Raw genomic sequence first — 23,409 nt, 5'->3', positions numbered from 1 at the left:
TCTAATCTCTTAAAAGGATACAAAGTATGTAGTACAGAGAATCTAAAAGCAAGGTTAATTTATACCTACAAACACAGGATTTTTTTCATTATTCATGTCAATATTTTGAATTTTCTAATATCTTTGTATATCTAGCAGTCCCTACAGAATATTGCATTATGTCTCCTTTAAATTGATATCATAAAAAGGATGATGGTAAGAAATGTTTTAAGTAAAACTGGTCCATTGGGGTATAGAAGCTTCAATCAATCTAGAGTGTTTTTTAAATGTATATCTTTATTCAAAATGATTTGACGCGCATCTGTAAATATTCTATCCTACATAAGAAGATGCCTCTTTTGTAATCAAGTTAATAATCACTGGTGATTTGGATTTATTTTAAATATTTGATTAAAATTTTTGTTTCTGCCCACATTTCCATTATGAATACCTTCCCTAATGAGACAAATTTATGCTTTTCAGGTTGATTTGAGTATATAACATTCAACTGGAAAGATATTGAATAAATATGTTCTTCCGCATAGGAGAAAAAAGACTATTTATAGCAATAGGACTCCACTGATTTCTGGCAGAACAGGGGAAATATCCCTTCAACCTTTTTCTCAAACAAAATATTATTCAAAATATTTTGAGCAGGTAGAGCATTATGGCTATTTTTATATTGTTGGGCTGAGAATTTCTCCAACATAGGTAATTACCTTTCCAAGGATCAAAATGAAATGAAATATACATTATATAATACCTACATCGATTACAAATGAATATGTTTTTGATGAGGCATTCAAACTGCTAACATTCCCCAATTATCATTCCAAAGTCCTGGACTTCTTGGACTCTCCAGATGCTATGAGCGCAGCGGAGTGCATTTGCCTTGAGGTCTGGAAGAGGATATTCTCCGAGAATAATCTCAAAAACTGCACCATTCTCTGCGCATGTCTCCACACTACAGAGAAATACTCTTCTTTTTCTCTTAACCTTCTCTTCCCAGATGGTCTCATCTGCTTTCATATTAATGTCCGGTTCGCAAAGTGTGTTTTCAGGACTGCAGCATCAGCACCACCTGGGAAATTGTTGGAAATGCAGATTTACACAGTCTGAGTCTAATGAGCCCTCCAGGTGATTCTGATGTGTGATGATGCTTATTCATGTGGCAATTTGACAAAGAAACCCTAAAACTAAGAAAAAGAGAACTATGTTCAGGGACCACTTGTATAATCTTTTAAAGTGTATTTTTAAAAGGCTATCACAAATCATGCAGTAAAGAAACTGCTCAAGTTATTTAGTCCGTCTTCCAGCCTTTTCTTCTGGAGCCTCTGTCAGCATCTCGCAGTCTAGGAAATGCAACACAAGATCATGGGGCTCCTTAGTTCAGCATGATTAAGAGAACTTTCTGTTTGGGTATTTCTTTTTGAGAACTTCCAGATCTGTAACCCCATTTATACATATTTCCTCCCTCTCTTTTCATTCCCTCTGGGACCTCCTGTTCAATGGAAGTCTTCCTCACAGAGGGAGAGATGGTTTTCAGGGCAGCATTGAGAAAGGGGAGTTTGAGTGTATTCTGATTTGGCTCTCTGGTCTCAGGATTCGGAGATGCGTAGTCCATCCCTGCCCTCAGGGGGGGCCACCTAGCAGGGGAGAGCAAGACAGCAAATACCAATTACTGTGCAGTGCCAGAAACGCCCTCGCGGGCACAGAGCAGAAGCCCAGGGCAGGTGACTTGAGACGGGACCTGGTCGCGTTCTGAAGAAGTAACGGAAGTGAGATGGCCTGAGTTGGGGATGACATTCTAGTCAGAAGGAGCAGCCGGCACAGGAGGTACAGGAGCCTGGAAAGGAGAGAGAATGTGCCGAAGAAGCTGCAGCATCCAGTGTGGCTTCCGTAGAGACTTCAAGTGCGTTGAGGGGTGAGGAAGGGCTCCAGGCAGAAGCCAGAGCAGAAAAAGCCTTTCTCATCATGCTGGAATTCCGACTTTAACTTGAAGGAAAGAGGAGCTACTAAATGGTATTAAGCAGAGGAAATAACTTACTTGGATGTTTCAGAAAGGTAAGACTGACCCCATGAAGGGTACTTGAGGCAGGGCGGCCGCGGAAGCAGGCAGTGACCCACTGGGAAGCACGTGTGAGTAGGGTGACAGCAGTGAGGAAGGATATCCGACGGCCAGAACTGGGGATCAGCAGGCTGTTGAGGCTGGGAGTCATCGAGAATGGAGAAGGGAACAATGCAAGAAGCCAGCAAATATTTACTGCGTGCCTCCAACATGCAGGAACCTGCTCTTCTCTTAGACAAACCCCAACACTGAGACACTATGAACTACCTTCCAGCATCTCATCAGAAATGAAGATTAAATTCAAACCAAAATCTTGAGAGCTATTTTCTTAGCTTTAGATACTGTTCCAAATCCCACCAAATTTACTGATCCAGAAAGAAAGTTATGTTAACAGGGATATTTTCATCTTATTTCAACATTAGTAATTTTTCAGCTTAATTTTTCAATGTACACTTGTAGGATTCAGGACAACACAACATATTTATATTCCCAATACATGCAACTCCTTTATATTGTCACAAAAGATTTTTCATTCCTCAGTAAATAATCATTCTAATTTCTTTGTCAAGAGGAAAATGAGTTTAATCAATCCATCAATCAATTTAAAATTTTGAGACTTTTTTTAAGCTGCTGGTTTTGTAAAAGCTTTAAATTGGGACAATAATTTAAATAACTTATGAAGAGAAAGTCCAAAATAAGATATTGTCATACAAGTGAAATTGCATCAAAATCTAATGCAGTGTGTAGATAATTATTGGCTGAGATAAAGAAAATGAATCATCACAATATCTCCATGTAATTTAGTCAGTAAATATGAAACATTAAGGGGGAAAAAAGAAATATATTTAAACTCATTTCATCTATGTAGTATATCATTCTGCTGAAGTCCATCTTTTTGGAAAAGATAAGTGTAATGTAGACAACTTTTATTTAAATTAAGAATGGGCATCAGGCCAAAGCGTCAGAATGCAATATTCCAGCCAAAGATTAAAGACTGAAAGCCAATATGACTTTCAGAGGTATTGACCTACCAACAAACATCAATATCAAACTTTATGGCTTGTATTATTATCTACCTCTTATTGTCCAGTCTCTCCAGGTACCTATGTTGGATGGTTAAGTTCATGGTCAGCTTGGCTAGGTTGTGGTGTCCAGTTGTTTGGTCAAGCAAGCACCAGCCTGATTGCTACTGTGAAGGTATTTTGTGATTTAAATCATTAGTCAGCTGATTGCATCTATGGCTGATCACATCTGCAATTGCCTTTAGCAATTAGAGAAGTTTCATCCAGTCTGTTGAAGGTCTTAAAGGGAGGACTGAGGATTTCAGCAGTAAGAAGGAAGAATTTCCATCTCTACTTCATCCAACCAGCTTCTCCTGCAGAATTCGCTGCCACCTCATTAGAGGTCCCAATTTGCAGCTGTGCTACAGAATGTGGACCTGCCCATTCCCACGGTCGCATCAGCCAATTTCTATAAATCTCATAATATCCTATCAGTTCTATTTCTCTGGAGAACCCTGATTAGTATACTATAGAAAGCTCCCAACCCTTGGTAGACCTGCCCTCGTCCAGGAGTTAAGATTACTGATACATTTAAAAGGGGCTCTACGGCAGGAAGCAGCAGTGTGTTGAGTGGTGAGAGCATGCGATTTAGGGTCACAGAGACGTGGGTTTTAATCTCATCTCCCATACTTCATTCAGTCTGCAAACATTTATTAAATGCTGTTTGTCTGCAAGCTATGTTGGTAGGTACTGAGGCTTCAGAGATAAAATATAAGCATCTAGCCAAGTGACTCTCAACCTGGTGTGATTTTGTCCCCAAAGGGCACTTGGCAATCTGAGGACATTTTTGATCATCACAACTCAAGGAAGGGGGTACTATCGGCATCTAGGGAGTCCAGGGGTGCTGCTGAATATCCCCCAACATGCAAGGAAGAACTTACAGCCCAAATGTCAGTAATTCCGAGGTTGAGAGACCCTGAACATTAGATGTGGGCTTTGTTTGTTTTCAACATTCTGCACACCCGAACCCCAAGCTTCTGTTTCCTCCCCTTTAATTGTGAAAAAGAACTTCCTTATATTATGAGAGAAACTCTGCACTCCATGTAGTACACGGAATATAGCGGACGCTCCAAACATGCCATTTCTCATTTCCCTAGAAAGGCGGCCTGTCATTCTAAATTACTATCTGAGGATATAGTATGTGTGTGTGGAGGGGAGACTGCTGAAAAGGGGTCCTCCTGTGTCTCTGTGACAGGTCTCCCCTTTTTCCAATGCTCTAGCTGGGCCTTGATCACCTCCCTCCCCAAGACACGAGAAGGGTCCTAACTGCTGTGTCTTCACCAATGCCTCTTTCATTGACCCATCCTCTGACCTATTATAGACATCGTTCTGAAATCCTGACTACAACTCCTCGTAGTGTGTCTTCAAAGCCTACGCAAGAGCTAGCTACTTTCTCTTCAAAGCGTTCCCCGGCTCTCCCAAGCTGAACTGACAAATACCACACAACGAGTTGGCATAAGCAACAGGCATTCATTGGCTCACAGTTCTGAGGCTATAGGAAGTCCAAATCAAGGTGCATGGGCAAGACCACGCTTTCTCCTGGTCTTTGGCCTTCTGGTGCTGGCTGCCGGCAATGCTGGGGTTCCTCCACTTTCCTATCACGTGGTGATGTCTTCTTCTTTCTCTTCTAGGTTCCTGCTGACCTCTGGTTTCTGGATCCTCCCCACAGTTTTCTCTATGTCTGAATTTCTTCTGCTTAAAAAGGACTCCAGTAATCTAAGTCAAGACCCAACTTCCTTTAGTCGAGCCACACTCCAACTCAAAATATCTACAAAAAATCCCATCCGCAGGGATTGCCAGCAATAGCTCCCCAGGACCCTGAAGACTCTGGGAAAAAGCATGGCCTTGCTATGCCTTGATGTTAGATTTCTTGCCTCCAGAACTGTGGAGACAATGAATTACTGTTGTCAGGCCGACCAGTCTGTGGTATTAGTCATAGCAGCCTTGGCAAACTATGACAGTCAGTCTGTGAATGTGTTCAGAAAATGTACAAACTGGTGTAGGAAATTAAGACCTGTAAAATGTTAACTTGATTATAAATAATGAAGCCTGTATCAGAAGGTGCTGAAGAGTTCATTTTGGAAAGTGGAAGGGAGCTTTTACTTTATATATTTAAATTTTAAAATTCATTTTAGCTCTGCTTGACAATTGTCCAATTTCATAGCATTTCAAGCTGGACATAATGCCCATTTAATAATACGATGTTCATTTTAGGTCCCAGGGAAATGTTTGGAAAGAACAGTCATGGGATAACACGTTTAAGTGCTGTGTTCTAGCCACACTAACTCCACGCTTTTACACACGGGTGGGTCTGTGCCCACAGACACCTGAATGTGGGCATCTTGCACTCCCACTCTGCCTTGGATGAAACAGTGATTCAAAGAGATAAGTGAGTTGCCCAAGGTCATGCAGCTGGGAAGCATTGGAGCAGAGACTTTACCCTGTCTTCAAACTTTCGGTTCATTCCACTAAAATGTGACAAATACACAGGGGGCTCAGAAGTCCTCCACCTCCAGTGCAAGATATGTAAACAGTGCTTGAACGTGGGGCACTGGGAAAGAGGAGATCTGAGAGTCTAGTCGGTGCTAAACAACAAAGATAGCAGAATTTGTGTCCTTGTTCCCATCCAGATTCTCCCCTCCTGTCCCAACCATTACTTTTCTCTTGATGGCATATTTTTTAAAACTAATTTTGCCAATATAGACTCAGGACACTAAGGAATAGGAACATTATGGGGAAATCTACTGAAGCTTATGACTCCAAGTCACATTTATTATGCAGTTTTGAGACATGCAAGTAAACTATTCTCTGAATATTACAAGGGCCACTGTTACATGCCAGTTTTAAGTACGAAAGTAGTGCTATAACACTTTCCTGCCAGGGCTTTAAAGGAGAAATAGACTTGAAGAAGTGATTGGTCTCCTCAGTATCTGTATCTTCTCCTAATGTGGCCGACATAGGACTGTGGGTCCTATGAAGCCAGCTCAGACCACCCTCAGCTGGGGACACCCTGCCTTTATCTCCTCCCTCATAACAAAAACTACTCTCCACCCCCAAAGAAAGACCAAGTGTCAAATGCATGGCTGTCTCACGACCGTACCAATGGCAGCACTCATGTTCATCAGGGCCCAATAACGACCGTGCAAACTCAGTCTGTAAGGGATCATTGTGGTTTTATGATGCCAAGGAAATGACCCTTCCCCAGCACTGACCACTTGTGGACTCTCAGAGACTTCGAATGGATAGTCACATGTATCAGACAGATGCCTCCAAATTTTAAGTTAATTCAAAGGTCTTTGGAAAAACATGGACTGTCTTAAAAATATTAATTTTGAGATATTAATCTTAAAAAATCAGTCATCATTGCAAACATCTTTGAACTAATATCTTAAGACATTCCAGGTATTTTATCAATGCCGAAAAGTTTCCCAAAGTATCATCTACAGTATGACTACTCAATGAAGAGTTTTGTCAAACAATATTGTGTTTGCTAAAGCCTATATTTGTGTTTTATTTTCCATTTATTTTCATGATTGATGTTGGCATTTTTAAGGTAATAAATGGGTTTCCAGGAATGGAGGCCTAGCTTTAAACACTGAGGATACAGGAAAAAAGTGATTTCTATGAGCTTGATTTTTAACCATCCAGGAACCAATTAGGTCATATGTTGAGGACCACCTGCTCAAGTGAGGCTCAAACATCTGTCCTTGAATTGGTTTCATAACAATTACCTGAGATGGTTGGAATTCAAAAAAAAAAAAAATTTCCCAGGAGCTAGCAGTCAAGGTGGAAGCATTATGACATATGGACGTATGCTACTACTGCACATTTGTACCTAAGGGCCCAGCAAGGAGTTCAGGACTTTCTAGAATAATTTTGCCTTTGTCACAAGAATTGACATCACCAACATGGCCATGCTGAGTCTGAATCTGGCATCAACCTTCTCGTGGACAGTCCTTCATTCCTTGGTAAGCATAGTTTTATGTTTACACTTATCAATAAGCTGCCTTGAGGTTTTAGAGTCATTTTGAAAGTGTTACATCACTACTTTTGTACTTAAAAATAGCATACAGCGTGGCCCCCAAAATATTTAAAGAACGTTTTATTCATAGATCTTGAAACTGCATGATAAATGTTTGAGTTAGAAGCATCAATAGATTTACCCACAATATCCCTATTCGTTAATGTCTTGAGTCTATATTGACAAAATTAGTTAGAAAAAAATATGATATCGGGGAAAAAGTATGGTTGGGGAAAGGAAGGGAGGGCCTGGGATGGGTCCAAGGATGCAGATTATGCTATTTGTTGCTTATGACTGATCTTTTCTTTCCTTGCAGACGCAGATTCAAGTTTCTCCTTGCTTTCACCAGATTTACAAGCATTGCTTTATTAACACCCAAAACAGATACCTAGGAAGGAACAGTAAATTCTCTGCTTATGTCATTAGTTCACATCCAATGTGGCATTCTGTATACACATTACACATTTTTGCCTTAGAAATTATGAGAGGCAGAAGGGACACAGCTTGAGTTTTCAGTTTGCAGGTTGAGCTTGCAGCAGGGGATTTCTAAATAAATCTGACCTGCAAATCACCAAGGAAGAATACAATTGGAAGCCGACAGTGAGACCCACCCAGGGCTAGCCTGGAGCAAAGCTGTGATGTTCAGAACAGGAGGATTTGTTCTTAGGTCACACACCTCCTGCTCTACAATTGCACCTGCTCCCGCAAAGCATGCCTGATGCCCTAACACCTTTTTTTTTTTTGGCCTGACACCACTCTTTCACCAGTTGATCACCTTCCCTGCAGGCACCAATTTTTCAAAACCTTATTTTGACCTCCCTTCCCATTAGCACTGCACACATTTTATCAGGGGCTCTGGACACAGCAGTTCATCTCGGAACAGCGACTTTGACCTGACACTTTCATTTGTTGGGCAGGAGGGAAAGCAGTCCCAAGACAGGCTGGTCATCAGTGACACTGGATGGCCACCTGCCTCACTTGTAGAGAGCAGGGAATAAGCATATATGTAATAAAATTTTCAAGCAATTTATTGATGATCTTCCTATTGAGCAGAACACATGGCTGGGACTGAATGTGTCACCAAATAATTGCACACCTCTTACCTTCTTCTTGCTCATGCCAACCTAGAAAGATAAACGACTAGATTATTTATCTTGATTTGAGAGGCAGCACAATTTAGTATTAAGAGGCAATGAACAGCCTAGACAGGGGAGTCAAGGTGAGATGTAGGGCCCGCTGTTTTCTTAACTGTGACCAAATCATCAAATTTCTCTGTGCTTCAAATTCTTCTGTAAAATGGAAATTTAAAATGTCCCATTTAGTGTTCTAAGAATCACACGGGAAAGGAACTATGAAAGGGCTTTGCAAACAGAAATCCATTAGTTATCACCTGCTTCTGCCTCCAAGATGAATTCATTTTGCACTAACCCATCTACTCCCTCTCCAGAACAACTTACAACATCCATTTGTAAAACAGATGAATTGAACCTGGGGGTGGTGAGAATAAAATGTACTGTCCTCAAGAGACTGGAGCAATAGTTTTGGCCTAGTGAAACCACGCAGAACGCAAGGGGACTGACCACCTACACTGGTCTGAAACTGTTGTGTATGCCAGAAAAGTCATATTCTTTAGACCTCATTCAATATTATTGGGTGGGATCTTTTTATTGTTTCTTTGGCTATGTGACCCACCCATTTGTGGGTGGTACCTTTTGATTAGGTGGTTTCCATAGACATGTGTCTCACTCATTCAAGGTGGGGTTAAGAGTCCTTTAAGAGGGAACCATTTTGGAAAAAGCAGCAGAGTCCAGAGTTAGAGACCTTTGGAAATGCAAAAGGAAAACGCCCCTGGGGAATCCTTATTAAATGAGAGGCCAGGAGAGAAAGTTAGCAGATGTTGCCCTTTGCCTTTCCAGCTGACAGAGGTGCTCTGGACGGTATGAGCCTTTCTAGAGTGGAGGTAACTTCTTCTTAGTGCCTTAAAAAGGACATTTTCACTGCCTTACAACTGTAAACTTGCAACTTAATAAATTCCCTTTTAAAAAGCCATTCCATTTCTGTTATACAGCCTCCTGGCAGCTTTAAGAAAGTAAAACACCACCCTACGTTTATACTTTCAAGAAGTTGTTGAACTGTATGAACAGTGAAGGGTTCACCGAGATGGGTTTGCTTCCAATCAACTGCTCCCTGGCTGCTGAATGCCATGATCGCCAGCATCTTTCCGTGCATGAACCCAGCGGTTCGCCAGGGTGAACAGCATGTCTGGCAGCTGGAGAGTGCCGAGGGAGCCAGCAGGCACGCTGGAAAAGCATTTTTTGAAATCAGGTCTGGTGATTTTAATACTGAGACATTACTCCACAGAGGATATTTTCAAAGGATTCAACGTATCATTAGACGATCGCAAAGGGGAGATTTGTTTCGTCTTGCCCACCGCATGCTCTGTAGAATTTCATCTCCATCGGATGGTCCTTTGGATTCCTGCACAGGATTACGGAGCTGTGTCTAGACTATCTTAGAAATGAGCAAAGATGAAATGATGCACTGCTTAATATTCCTGCCTGGCCAAACTGTGAGCCCAATTCTCTGCTCCCGTAGTGGGAACTGATATAAAAACGATAAAATAAATAAATAAAAATAACCTTCTACAGCACAATATATCCGTTTAAATACTGCGGTTAAATCACATTTCCAGGGGAAAAAAGGCTCCACGTGGCTTCTGCTTGCACAGGGACCTGCTCTCCCGGGAGAAGGACTCTGCTTCCTGGGGGGCCTGGGGGTGGGATGGGACGGCCCCGGGGAGACCCCAGGGAGCCCCGGAGCGCCCTAGGCGAGCCCTGCTTGAACTTTGCACGAGCCTCACCGACTTTTCGGGCGGGGTGAGTCCACGCCCCAGCGATGGGAGCGGCCCGAGCTCGCCCAGGGACACAGGGGTGGACACCGCTTCCGGCCGGGCCCCCGCGTGCGTCGGCGGGACGTCCCGAGAGGCGGGGCCGGTGGACAGAGCGCCCCTGCGTCCGAGCGGCGGCTCCTCCCTCCTCATTAAGGCCATCAACCGCACGCCGTCGCTCCGCGCCCCGCCACGCCCACCTGCGCGGAGGCCCCGCCTATACCCGCCCCGAGCCGGCTCCTCGGCTCCTTCCAATCCGCTACTCCCAATGGCGTGGCCCGGTGCTATCGCGAGACCTCGGCAGTATTCCGAGAGTGTGGCTGGCCATGCGCACTTGCGCAGAAGCGGCTCCTGAGGCCACTGAGGGAGGAAGAAGGTGTGGCGTCCGACGTGCGCGTCCACCTGACCCGGCGCTCCCGCGCGCGCCCAGCAGCCGGAGCTGGGGTTTCCGGGACCCCCGGGCCCTGGCCCGAAGCTTCACAAGCGTGCCCATCCGGCGGACATCAGGGGTCGGCGAGCGCGAGCCCGGGGCCCGCGGCGCCTCGGAGGGCCCGGCCTGGTGCGGTGAGGCCTGAGCGGCTTGGAGCATCCGCTAGGTAGGCGCTGGGGTGACGGGGTCAGGGGTCAGAGGTCGGGGGAGGCCGGGAGGAGGCCAGGACTGGGACTCGGGTTGTCCCTGGCCGGGGAAGCCACAGGGAGGGGAGGGCGTCGCCGCGCGAGCTCTCACCCGTCCCGATCGCGGGGGCGCGGGCCCTGGGAGGGAAAGCGGGTCGCGGGGGGGGGGCCGTGCTCCTTCCCGTCCTGCCCGGGACGCCGGGCCGTGCTGCTCGCCGGGTTAGGGAGCAGCTGCGAGGAGCCGAGCACGAGCGCTCCCGCGAGGCGGAACCGGCCTGCGAGGTAGCGAGGCCGCCCGCCGGCACCGGGTGCTGCACCCCAAAGCCAGAGCCGGCGGGGTGGCCCCGAGGCACGGCCCAGTGCGGAGGGACGCGGCCTCCTCCGGTTTTCGCCGTCCTTAAAGAGCATCCCTCAAGCCCGCGCCCTCCCAAGTGACCGCACCGTCCGGCAGGTGGGAGGCCCAGATGTTGGCTGTTTTCCCACGTGTGCTCAACTTGAAACTTTAGCTGAAAAAGATAAAACCTTTGTAAGTCATTGCAGCAATCTTTATTCCAGTGGATGATGGCAGGAGTGACAGAACTCCATGCATAGAAATGATTCATAAAACCTGGATTGTCACCAAACAGACGATTTGATTTTGACATGACTGAGTTGGACGCAGGGAAGAGGTGAGGGGCCTGGCTCGGTGTGCCTGTGCTGTGACCTGGGGTGGGACCCAGTGCCAGCACCCTGGGGTGGGACCCCGTGCCGGAACCCCAGACCCTGTGCCAGCACCCTGGGGTGGGACCCTATGCCAGCACCCCGGGGGTGAGACCCCGTGCCAGGACCCTGTGCCAGCACCCTGGAGTAGGACCCTGTGCCGGGACCCTGTGCCAGCACCCTGGGGTGGGACCCCATGCCGGGACCCTGTGCCAGCACCCTGGAGTAGGACCCCGTGCCAGCACCCTGGGGTGGGACCCCCTGCCGGGGCCCTATGCCAGCACCTGGGGGTGAGACCCCCTGCCGGGGCCCTATGCCAGCACCTGGGGTGAGACCCCATGCCGGGACCCTGTGCCAGCACCCTGGAGTAGGACCCCGTGCCAGCACCCTGGGATGAGACCCCATGCTGGGACCCTGTGCCAGCACCTTGGAGTAGGACCCCGTGCTGGGACCCCATGCCAGCACCCTGGAGTAGGACCCCGTGCCAGCACCCTGTGCCAGCACCCTGGAGTAGAACCCCGTGCCGGGACCCTGTGCCAGCACCTTGGAGTAGGACCCCGTGCTGGGACCCCATGCCAGCACCCTGGAGTAGGACCCCGTGCCAGCACCCTGTGCCAGCACCCTGGAGTAGAACCCCGTGCCGGGACCCTGTGCCAGCACCTTGGAGTAGGACCCCGTGCCGGGACCCCGTGCCAGCACCCTGGGGTGAGACCCCATGCCGGGACTCTGTGCCAGCACCTTGGAGTAGGACCCCGTGCTGGGACCCCATGCCAGCACCCTGGGGTGGGACCCTGTGCTGGAACCCTACGCCCCTGGAGCAGGGATGGAGCATAGAATGCCTGGGACCAGTGAGCTTACAGGCTGCAGAATAGAATGCTTTACTTGTGAAAATAGTATTACATAGCCCTCTTTTTGCCAGCCTGAAAGAATTGTATTTATAGTATTATCTAACAAATCAGGTATGAAGAACTAGGCCAGAAATATTTGGGGGAACAGAACCTTCTGGTATAAAAGCTTGTGGTGAGGGCCTGTATTTCAGGGTTCAGTGGTGAACTTGCTGTCACCCGGCTGGAGTTGTCTGCTGTGTGCTGCCCCATGCATTTCTCCTGTGTGGCCTCGTGGAAACAGTGTGGCAGGCGCCGCTAATGCCCTTGACAGACCAGCCCCGGCAGGCAGCACTTGTGTGATTCAGGATGTTTATGTCTGTTTAACAAGAGATAATACTTCGGAATTTAAGTTTAATTGGTGTCCATTTGTTGCATTGTCTTGGTAACATTTTATTTATTCTTCTGGCAGTCTGTCTTTGTTTTCTGTGAAACAAAGATACAGGTGAGTTAGTTCTCTGTCTCACTTTGGGCCAGTTACAGGAAGGAATGGTTTCACATCACCTGCAGTCTTCCAGAGTGTGGCTGAGGGAGGCTCCCCCAGAAGAAATGTGAGCACAGTCTTGCTGGGGCATTGGCTGGGAAGTGAGAGGTCTTCATTTGCCTCAATCAAGTGCCATTCGTCAGCTGGCATGGCCCTGGCGTTGGGGCACCACTCCCAGTGCCGTTCCCGCCTGGCCCCCAAGTGGGCCAGTGCCCACAGCTCTGGGGCCCAGAAGGAGGGCCCCGACACAGCTCCCCTGGTCTGGAGGGCTTTCCAGGGAAGACCAGGGCAGCAATCGGCAGAAAAGAGCGAAGGGGCATTTCAGGCAGAAGGCATCCTGCGTTTACATGCAGAGGGTAAGCGTGTGGCCCATGAACAGAGTTGCACATGCCACATGCACCTGACGTTCAAGGTGATGTTCTCAGGGTGTGGTTCATGAGACATGAGGAAAAGTAGGAGAAAGATGCGGAAGGTGATTCGAGATAGAGAATTCTCCAGGACTCAGCCTATTAGTGCCAGTTAACATCACAGTTACAAGCCACTTTGTCCAAGTAATATCTTCTTTAGTTCAAGAGGTTGTCCCTGGAGACTTCCTGGAAGATGGCGGCTTAGTAAGACGCGCGGATCTTAGTTTCTTCTCCAGGACACCTACTAGAGGAGTAGAAACGATACAGAAAGCGCCCAAAGCCACAACAGAGATAAAAAAGACAGCGTACCCCATCCTGGAACGGCTGGCTGGCTGAGAGAAGCAGCTCGGGTGAGATCGCCGAGGCGCGCGGGCCTTACCAGGCGGGGTGGCAAGCGGCCGGAGTTACTCCCTTCCCCCTTCCCGGGCCGGCTGGGAGAATTGGAGAGGTGGTCCCCTGAAACCAAGGCGGCTGGTGCCGACACCACGCGCAGCCCCCGGACCAACTGAGAGAATTGGATCGGAAACCCCCAGGCCGTGGAGAACGGTGACGGGTGCGGGAGGCCCCTTCCAAACCCGTGACTCCCGGGGAACGTGCACTCTCTCGGGCGGGCCGCTGCCGCTGGCGCCCTCCCGCCACGCTTGTTGCCCAGGGCCGACTAGGAAATTCGGACGGGCTCTTTCCCTGGCTGCGGCGACCAGCAACCCTCCCTGCGTTCGGACCCCGGGCCAGCTCAAGCCGCTTCGGCTAGCGAACCCCCAGGACGGCGAGAGTTTTCCAAAGTTTAAGGTCCCACAGCACCTTTTACTGGTGGGCCCCGCAGACAAACGTGTGCCACGAGCGCCACCTACTGGGCAGGATAAGAAAAACAGAACCCAGAGATTTCACAGAAAAATCTTCCAAACTTTTGGATCCAATACCCAGGGAAATCTGTCTAAATGCGCAGACGCCAACAGAAGATAACGGATCACGCTCAAATAATTGAAAATATGGCCCAGTCAAAGGAACAAACCAATAGTTCAAATGAGATACAGGAGCTGAGACAACTAATGCTAAATATACGAACAGAAATGGAAAACCTCTTCAAAAACGAAATCGATAAATTGAGGGAGGACATGAAGAAGACATGGGCTGAACATAAAGAAGAAATAGAAAAACTGAAGAAACAAATCACAGAACTTATGGAAGTGAAGGACAAAGTAGAAAAGATAGAAAAAACAATGGATACCTACAATGATAGATTCAAAGAGACAGAAGATAGAATTAGTGATTTGGAGGATGGAACATCTGAATTCCAAAAAGAAACAGAAACTATCGGGAAAAGAATGGAAAAATTTGAACAGGGTATCCGGGAACTCAAGGACAATATGAACCGCACAAATATACGTGTTGTGGGTGTCCCAGAAGGAGAAGAGAAGGGAAAAGGAGGAGAAAAACTAATGGAAGAAATTTTCACTGAAAATTTCCCAACTCTTATGAAAGACCTAAAATTACAGATCCAAGAAGTGCAGCGCACCCCGAAGAAATTAGACCCAAATAGGCGTTCTCAAAGACACTTACTAGTTAGAATGTCAGAGGTCAAAGAGAAAGAGAGGATCTTGAAAGCAGCAAGAGAAAAACAATCCATCACATACAAGGGAAACCCAATAAGACTATGTGTAGATTTCTCAGCAGAAACCATGGAGGCTAGAAGACAGTGGGATGATATATTTAAATTACTAAAAGAGAAAAACTGCCAACCAAGACTCCTATATCCAGCAAAATTGTCCTTCAAAAATGAGGGAGAAATTAAAACATTCTCAGACAAAAAGTCACTGAGAGAATTTGTGACCAAGAGACCGGCTCTGCAAGAAATACTAAAGGGAGCACTAGAGTCAGAACCGAAAAGACAGAAGAGAGAGGTATGGAGAAGAGTGTAGAAAGAAGGAAAGTCAGATATGATATATATAATACAAAAGGCAAAATGGCAGAGGAAAATATTATCCAAACAGTAATAACACTAAATGTTAATGGACTGAATTCCCCAATCAAAAGACATAGATTGGCAGAATGGATTAAAAAACAGGATCCTTCTATATGCTGTCTACAGGAAACACATCTTAGACCCAAAGATAAACATAGGTTGAAAGTGAAAGGTTGGGAAAAGATATTTCATGCAAATAACAACCAGAAAATAGCAGGAGTGGCTATACTAATATCCAACAAGTTAGACTTCAAATGTAAAACAGTTAAAAGAGACAAAGAAGGACACTATATACTAATAAAAGGAACAATTAAACAAGAAGACATAACAATCATAAATATTTATGCACCGAACCAGAATGCCCCAAAATACGCGAGGAATACACTGCAAACACTGAAAAGGGAAATAGACACAAATACCATAATAGTTGGAGACTTCAATTCCCCACTCTCATCAATGGACAGAACATCTAGACAGAGGATCAATAAAGAAATAGAGAATCTGAATATTACTATAAATGAGCTAGACTTAACAGACATTTATAGGACATTACATCCCACAACAGCAGGATACACCTTTTTCTCAAGTGCTCATGGATCATTCTCAAAGATAGACCATATGCTGGGTCACAAAGCAAGTCTTAACAAATTTAAAAAGATTGAAATCATACACAACACTTTCTCGGATCATAAAGGAATGAAGTTGAAAATCAATAATAGGCAGAATGCCAGAAAATTCACAAATACGTGGAGGCTCAACAACACACTCTTAAACAACGAGTGGGTCAAAGAAGAAATTGCAAGAGAAATTAGTAAATACCTCGAGGCAAATGAAAATGAAAACACAACATATCAAAACTTATGGGATGCAGCAAAGGCAGTGCTAAGAGGGAAATTTATTGCCCTAAATGCCTATATCAGAAAAGAAGAAAAGGCAAAAATGCAGGAATTAACGGTTCAATTGGAAGAACTGGAGAAAGAACAGCAAACTAATCCCAAAGCAAGCAAAAGGAAAGAAATAACAAAGATCAGAGCAGAAATAAATGAAATTGAAAATATGAAAACAGTAGAGAAAATCAATAAGACCAGAAGTTGGTTCTATGAGAAAATCAATAAGATTGATGGGCCCCTATCAAGATTGACAAAAAGAAGAAGAGAGAGGATGCAAATAAATAAGATCAGAAATGGAAGAGGAGACATAACTACTGACCTCACAGAAATAAAGGAGCTAATAACAGGATACTATGAACAACTTTACGCTAATAAATACAACAATTTAGAGGAAATGGACGGGTTCCTGGAAAGACATGAACAACCAACTTTGACTCAAGAAGAAATAGACGACCTCAACAAACCAATCACAAGTAAAGAGATTGAATTAGTTATTCAAAACCTCCCTAAAAAGAAAAGTCCAGGACCAGACGGCTTCACATGTGAATTCTATCAAACATTCCAGAAAGAATTAGTACCTACTCTCCTCAAACTCTTCAACATAATCGAAGTGGAGGGAAAACTACCTAATTCATTCTATGAAGCCAACATCACCCTCATACCAAAACCAGGCAAAGATATTACAAAAAAAGAAAACTACAGACCAATCTCTCTAATGAATACAGATGCAAAAATCCTCAATAAAATTCTAGCAAATCGTATCCAGCAACACATTAAAAGAATTATACATCATGACCAAGTAGGATTCATCCCAGGTATGCAAGGATGGTTCAACATAAGAAAATCAATTAATGTAATACACCATATCAACAAATCAAAGCAGAAAAATCACATGATCATCTCAATTGATGCAGAGAAGGCATTTGACAAGATTCAACATCCTTTCCTGCTGAAAACACTTCAAAAGATAGGAATACAAGGGAACTTCCTTAAAATGATAGAGGGAATATATGAAAAACCCACAGCTAATATCATCCTCAATGGGGAAAAATTGAAAACTTTCCCCCTAAGATCAGGAACAAGACAAGGATGTCCACTATCACCACTATTATTCAACATTGTGTTGGAAGTTCTAGCCAGAGCAATTAGGCAAGAAAAAGAAATACAAGGCATCAAAATTGGAAAGGAAGAAGTAAAACTATCACTGTTTGCAGACGATATGATACTATATGTAGAAAACCCAGAAAAATCCACAACAAAATTACTAGAGCTAATAAATGAGTACAGCAAAGTAGCAGGCTACAAGATCAACATTCAAAAATCTGTAGCTTTTCTATACACTAGTGATGAACAAGCTGAGGTAGAAATCAAGAAACGAATCCCATTTACAATCGCAACTAAAAGAATAAAATACCTAGGAATAAATTTAACCAAAGAGACAAAAAACCTATATAAAGAAAACTACAAAAAACTGTTAAAAGAAATCACAGAAGACCTAAATAGATGGAAGGGCGTACCGTGTTCATGGATTGGAAGACTAAATATAGTTAAGATGTCAATCCTACCTAAATTGATTTACAGATTCAATGCAATACCAATCAAAATCCCAACAACTTATTTTTCAGAAATAGAAAAACCAATAAGCAAATTTATCTGGAAGGGCAGGGTACCCCGAATTGCTAAAAACATCTTGAGGAAAAAAAACGAAGCTGGAGGTCTCGCGATGCCTGACTTTAAGGCATATTATGAAGCCACAGTGGTCAAAACAGCATGGTATTGGCATAAAGATAGATATATCGACCAATGGAATCGAATAGAGTGCTCAGATATAGACCCTCTCATCTATGGACATTTGATCTTTGATAAGGCAGTCAAGCCAACTCACCTGGGACAGAACAGTCTCTTCAATAAATGGTGCCTAGAGAACTGGATATCCATATGCAAAAGAATGAAAGAAGACCCATCTCTCACACCCTATACAAAAGTTAACTCAAAATGGATCAAAGATCTAAACATTAGGTCTAAGACCATAAAACAGTTAGAGGAAAATGTTGGGAGATATCTTATGGATCTTACAACTGGAGGTGGTTTTATGGACCTTAAACCTAAAGCAAGAACACTGAAGAAGGAAATAAATAAATGGGAGCTTCTCAAAATTAAACACTTTTGTGCATCAGAGAACTTCATCAAGAAAGTAGAAAGACAGCCTACACAATGGGAGACAATATTTGGAAATGACATATCAGATAAGGGTCTAGTATCCAGAATTTATAAAGAGATTATTCAACTCAACAACAAAAAGACAGCCAACCCAATTACAAAATGGGAAAAAGACTTAAACAGACACCTACCAGAAGAAGAAATACGGATGGCCAAGAGGCACATGAAGAGATGCTCAATGTCCCTGGCCATTAGAGAAATGCAAATCAAAACCACAATGAGATATCATCTCACACCCACCAGAATGGCCATTATCAACAAAACAGAAAATGACAAGTGCTGGAGAGGATGCGGAGAAAGAGGCACACTTATTCACTGTTGGTGGGAATGTCAAAGGGTGCAACCACTGTGGAAGGCAGTTTGGCGGTTCCTCAAAAAGCTGAATATAGAATTGCCATACGACCCAGCAATACCATTGCTAGGTATCTACTCAAAGGACTTAAGGGCAAAGACACAAACGGACATTTGCACACCAATGTTTATAGCAGCGTTATTTACAATTGCAAAGAGATGGAAACAGCCAAAATCTCCATCAACAGAAGAGTGGCTAAACAAACTGTGGTATATACATACGATGGAATATTATGCAGCTTTAAGACAAGATAAACTTGTGAACCATGTAATAACATGGATGGACCTAGAGAATATTATGCTGAGTGAATCCAGCCAAAAACTAAAGGACAAATACTGTATGGTACCACTGTTGTGAACGGACATTCGAGAATAAACTTGAAATATGTCATTGGTAACAGAGTTCAGCAGGAGTTAGAAACAGGGTAAGACAATGGGTAATTGAAGCTGAAGGGATACAGATTGTGCAACAGGACTAGATACAAAAACTCAAAAATGGACAGCACAATAATACCTAATTGTAAAGTAATCATGTTAAAATACTGAATGAAGCTGCATCTGAGCTATAGGGTTTTTTTTTGTTTTTGTTTGCTTGTTGGTTTGTTTGTTGTTGTTGTTTTTTACTATTACTACTACTTTTATTTCTTTTCTTTATATTGACATTTTATATCTTTTTCTGTTGTGTTGCTAGTTCCTCTAAACTGATGCAAATGTACTAAGAAACAATGATCATGCATCTATGTGATGATGTTAAGAATTACTGAGTGCATATGTAGAATGGTATGATTTCTAAATGTTGTGTTAATTTCTTTTTTTTCTTTCCGTTAAAAAAAAAAAAAAAAAAAAAAAAAAAAAAAAGTAAGACATATAAAATATATCAGAAAGCTACAACTTTTGAGACCTTGCTTCTAGGCATCAGTTCATTTTCATTTATATCAACATTATTTTTAGCAGCATACAGCAGGAAAAAAAATCAATTAATATAAATCTCCTAAAATATACTGTGTTAAAAAAACAATGTTGATATAGGTGATGAGGACCTAGGGCCAAATTTTAGGATGTCAGGCGATCTGAGTCCAAAATTTGTTTCTCAAACAAATGATAAGGAACATCTTTTAAGCTTCCTATATATGTAGAACCAATACCTTCTTACATATATTAGAATTCCCAATTGCTGAAATTTTAGGCATACACTATGCCTAATATGTCAACTGAACAATATTAAATATTTAAATAAGCATAGCAGTGACATGTTATGAAGAATGAAAACCAAAATGTATTTTATTTGAAATATCTGATAAACACTTCTTCAAACTCCAGGAGGAAACTGGACATGGTCTGGTATAATGCAATCCAATTTCATATCAAATTTGTAATTGAATTTTCTAACCTAAAAATGCTATAAAATTACACAGCCAGTTATAGTAGTTTTCCACCTGCTATGGTGTGAAAGTCACATCATTTTCATTTTTGCCTTCCCATTATGAAAGATTGTTAGTGCTAAGAGTTCTATTTTAGGGAGAAATGTGAGGTGAAATAGTAGAGTCAGTTAGTCAATGGACTACCCACAGTTTCATTTGCTATAAAATTGGTAGTGAATCATTCAATTTTCTTGAACTTATGTGCAACTGTCATTTTAACAATAGGTTGTTTGTTGTGTACTTTGTTTTTTTTCCAGATATTTTGAAAAGAGCATTTGTAATTCACACAATGACCCTGTTGTATGCATGATTCCATCGCCTTTCAATGTCCAAACCACAACAGATAATAATTTAAGCCAATAAAGATATTTTCAGTCACCTTAAAAAAAAAAAAAAAAAAAAAAAAAAAAAAAAAAAAACCAATAAGCAAATTTATCTGGAAGGGCAGGGTGCCCCGAATTGCTAAAAACATCTTGAGGAAAAAAAACGAAGCTGGAGGTCTCGCGCTGCCTGACTTTAAGGCATATTATGAAGCCACAGTGGTCAAAACAGCATGGTATTGGCATAAAGATAGATATATCGACCAATGGAATCGAATAGAGTGCTCAGATATAGACCCTCTCATCTATGGACATTTGATCTTTGATAAGGCAGTCAAGCCAACTCACCTGGGACAGAGCAGTCTCTTCAATAAATGGTGCCTAGAGAACTGGATATCCATATGCAAAAGAATGAAAGAAGACCCATCTCTCACACCCTATACAAAAGTTAACTCAAAATGGATCAAAGATCTAAACATTAGGTCTAAGACCATAAAACAGTTAGAGGAAAATGTAGGGAGATATCTTATGGATCTTACAACTGGAGGCGGTTTTATGGACCTTAAACCTAAAGCAAGAGCACTGAAGAAGGAAATCAATAAATGGGAACTCCTCAAAATTAAACACTTTTGTGCATCAAAGAACTTCATCAAGAAAGTAGAAAGACAGCCTTCACAATGGGAGACAATATTTGGAAATGATATATCAGATAAAGGTCTAGTATCCAGAATTTATAAAGAGATTGTTCATCTCAACAACAAAAAGACAGCCAACCCAATTACAAAATGGGAAAAAGACTTGAATAGACACCTCTCAGAAGAGGAAATACGGATGGCCAAGAGGCACATGAAGAGATGCTCAATGTCCCTGGCCATTAGAGAAATGCAAATCAAAACCACAATGAGATATCATCTCACACCCACCAGAATGGCCATTATCAACAAAACAGAAAATGACAAGTGCTGGAGAGGATGCGGAGAAAGAGGCACACTTATCCACTGTTGGTGGGAATGTCAAAGGGTGCAATCACTGTGGAAGGCAGTTTGGCGGTTCCTCAAAAAGCTGAATATAGAATTGCCATACGACCCAGCAATACCATTGCTAGGTATCTACTCAAAGGACTTAAGGGCAAAGACACAAACGGACATTTGCACACCAATGTTTATAGCAGCATTATTTACAATTGCAAAGAGATGGAAACAGCCAAAATCTCCATCAACAGAAGAGTGGCTAAACAAACTGTGGTATATACATACGATGGAATATTATGCAGCTTTAAGACAAGATAAACTTATGAACCATGTAATAACATGGATGGACCTAGAGAATATTATGCTGAGTGAATCCAGCCAAAAACTAAAGGACAAATACTGTATGGTCCCACTGATGTGAACGGACATTCGAGAATAAACTTGAAATATGTCATTGGTAACAGTTCAGCAGGAGTTAGAAACAGGGTAAGACAATGGGTAATTGAAGCTGAAGGGATACAGACTGTGCAACAGGACTAGATACAAAAACTCAAAAATGGACAGCACAATAATACCTAATTGTAAAGTAATCATGTTAAAACACTGAATGAAGCTGCATCTGAGCTATAGGTTTTTGTTTTGTTTTGTTTTGTTTTGTTTTGATTTTACTATTATTACTTTTATTTTTTTCTCTATATTAACATTTTATATCTTTTTCGGTTATGTTGCTAGTTCTTCTAAACCAATGCAAATGTACTAAGAAATGATGATCATGCATCTATGTGATGATGTTAAGAATTAATGATTGCATATGTAGAATGGTATGATCTCTAAATGTTGGGTTAATTTCTTTTTTTCTGTTAATTAAAAAAAAAAAAAAAGAGAAGGGATAATTGGAGCTGAAGGGATACAGACTGTACAACGGGACTGGATATAAAAACTCAGAAATGGGCAGCACAATACTACCCAATTGTAATGCAATTCTGTTAAAACACTGAATGAAGCTGCATGTGAGGTATAGGTTTTTTGTTTTTGTTTTTTTTGTTTTTTTTTCTTTCTATTATTGTTTTAATTCTTATTCTGTTGTCTTTTTATTTCTTTTTCTAAATCGATGCAAATGTACTAAGAAATGATGAATATGCAACTATGTGATGTTATTAAGAATTACTGATTGTACATGTAGATTGGAATGATTTCTAATTGTTTTGTTAATTCTCTTTTTAATTAATAAAAAAAAAAAAGAAAGAAAAAAAAAGAAAAAGAAAAAGAAAAAAAAAAAAAAAAAAAAAGAGGTTGTCCCTGGAAAGAGATCCCTTAGGCTAAGGGTCAACCCAAACCAGATTTTTTTATTCAATTGGATCATGTGACTTTGTTCATGGGAAAACTGGATAAAGGGAGATCCTTCCAGAAATCCTGGTGTGTACATCTCTCCAGATTATCATCCTAATTGATAAATACCTCGGGTTCTGATAGAACTGGATTGGAAGCAAACACTGAAGGAATGTGCAGATGATTAGTGGCAGGCATGCTTCAGAAGGTACCAAGTGGGTTTTATCGGATCAGAATACGGAGTTGAAGGGATGTGTTCTGGTAGGCTGGTGCCTGGGTGCTGAGATCCTTGAGACACACACTCACAGGGCACAGGCCCTCCCACTGCCTTTGCCTCCATGCAGCCCTTCCCCAGCTGCTCTCGACTTTTAGGAAAGGTGGATTCTCATGGGCACCTGGTTATCTCTAGGCATCCACCTAGAGAGCGTGGAAGTCATGCCTGGGTTCTGCCCACACCTGTTGTCATTTAATTGGCTGGCATGCCACCTGGGCAGCAGGATTTTTAAAAGCTACCAGGTACCTCTAACATATGGTGAAGTTTGAGAAGCACTGACCTGGCTCCCCATCCTGCCACACTGGGGAGTGTTCTGTTACTGCAGACGCGAGTGAGAGGCCTCAGGATGAGGAGAAGAGCACCTGCCACTTACTAAATACATACTAAATTTCTGGAGCTGTGGTAAATATGTTAATTATACTGTTTCACTGTCTTGCAGTTTAGCTGCTATTGACCCCCCATTTTAGAGATAAGCAAGCTGGCACAGAGACATTAGGTAATTATTCCAGTGCTGCACAGTTAGTAAATGCCAAAGCCAGAATCTAGGACTCCACGGCTCGCACGC

The 23,409-nt window shown here is 43.0% G+C and overlaps 1 protein-coding gene across 1 annotated transcript in view; it reads left to right on the top strand.

Moving 5' to 3' along the window:
* Positions 1-10,372: 10,372 nt before the first annotated feature.
* SHPRH (SNF2 histone linker PHD RING helicase) overlaps positions 10,373-23,409 on the top strand; it is a 93,321-nt gene continuing 80,284 nt past the window's right edge. Inside the window, exon 1 of the mRNA XM_077143400.1 lies at positions 10,373-10,612. The gene's annotated coding sequence lies outside the window, so the exon portion shown is untranslated. The remainder of the gene's footprint in view (positions 10,613-23,409) is intronic.

Source organism: Tamandua tetradactyla, chromosome 25 (genome assembly GCF_023851605.1).
Source record: "Tamandua tetradactyla isolate mTamTet1 chromosome 25, mTamTet1.pri, whole genome shotgun sequence".
NCBI lineage: Eukaryota > Metazoa > Chordata > Mammalia > Pilosa > Myrmecophagidae > Tamandua > Tamandua tetradactyla.
This window is presented reverse-complemented; position numbering and strand designations above follow the sequence as displayed.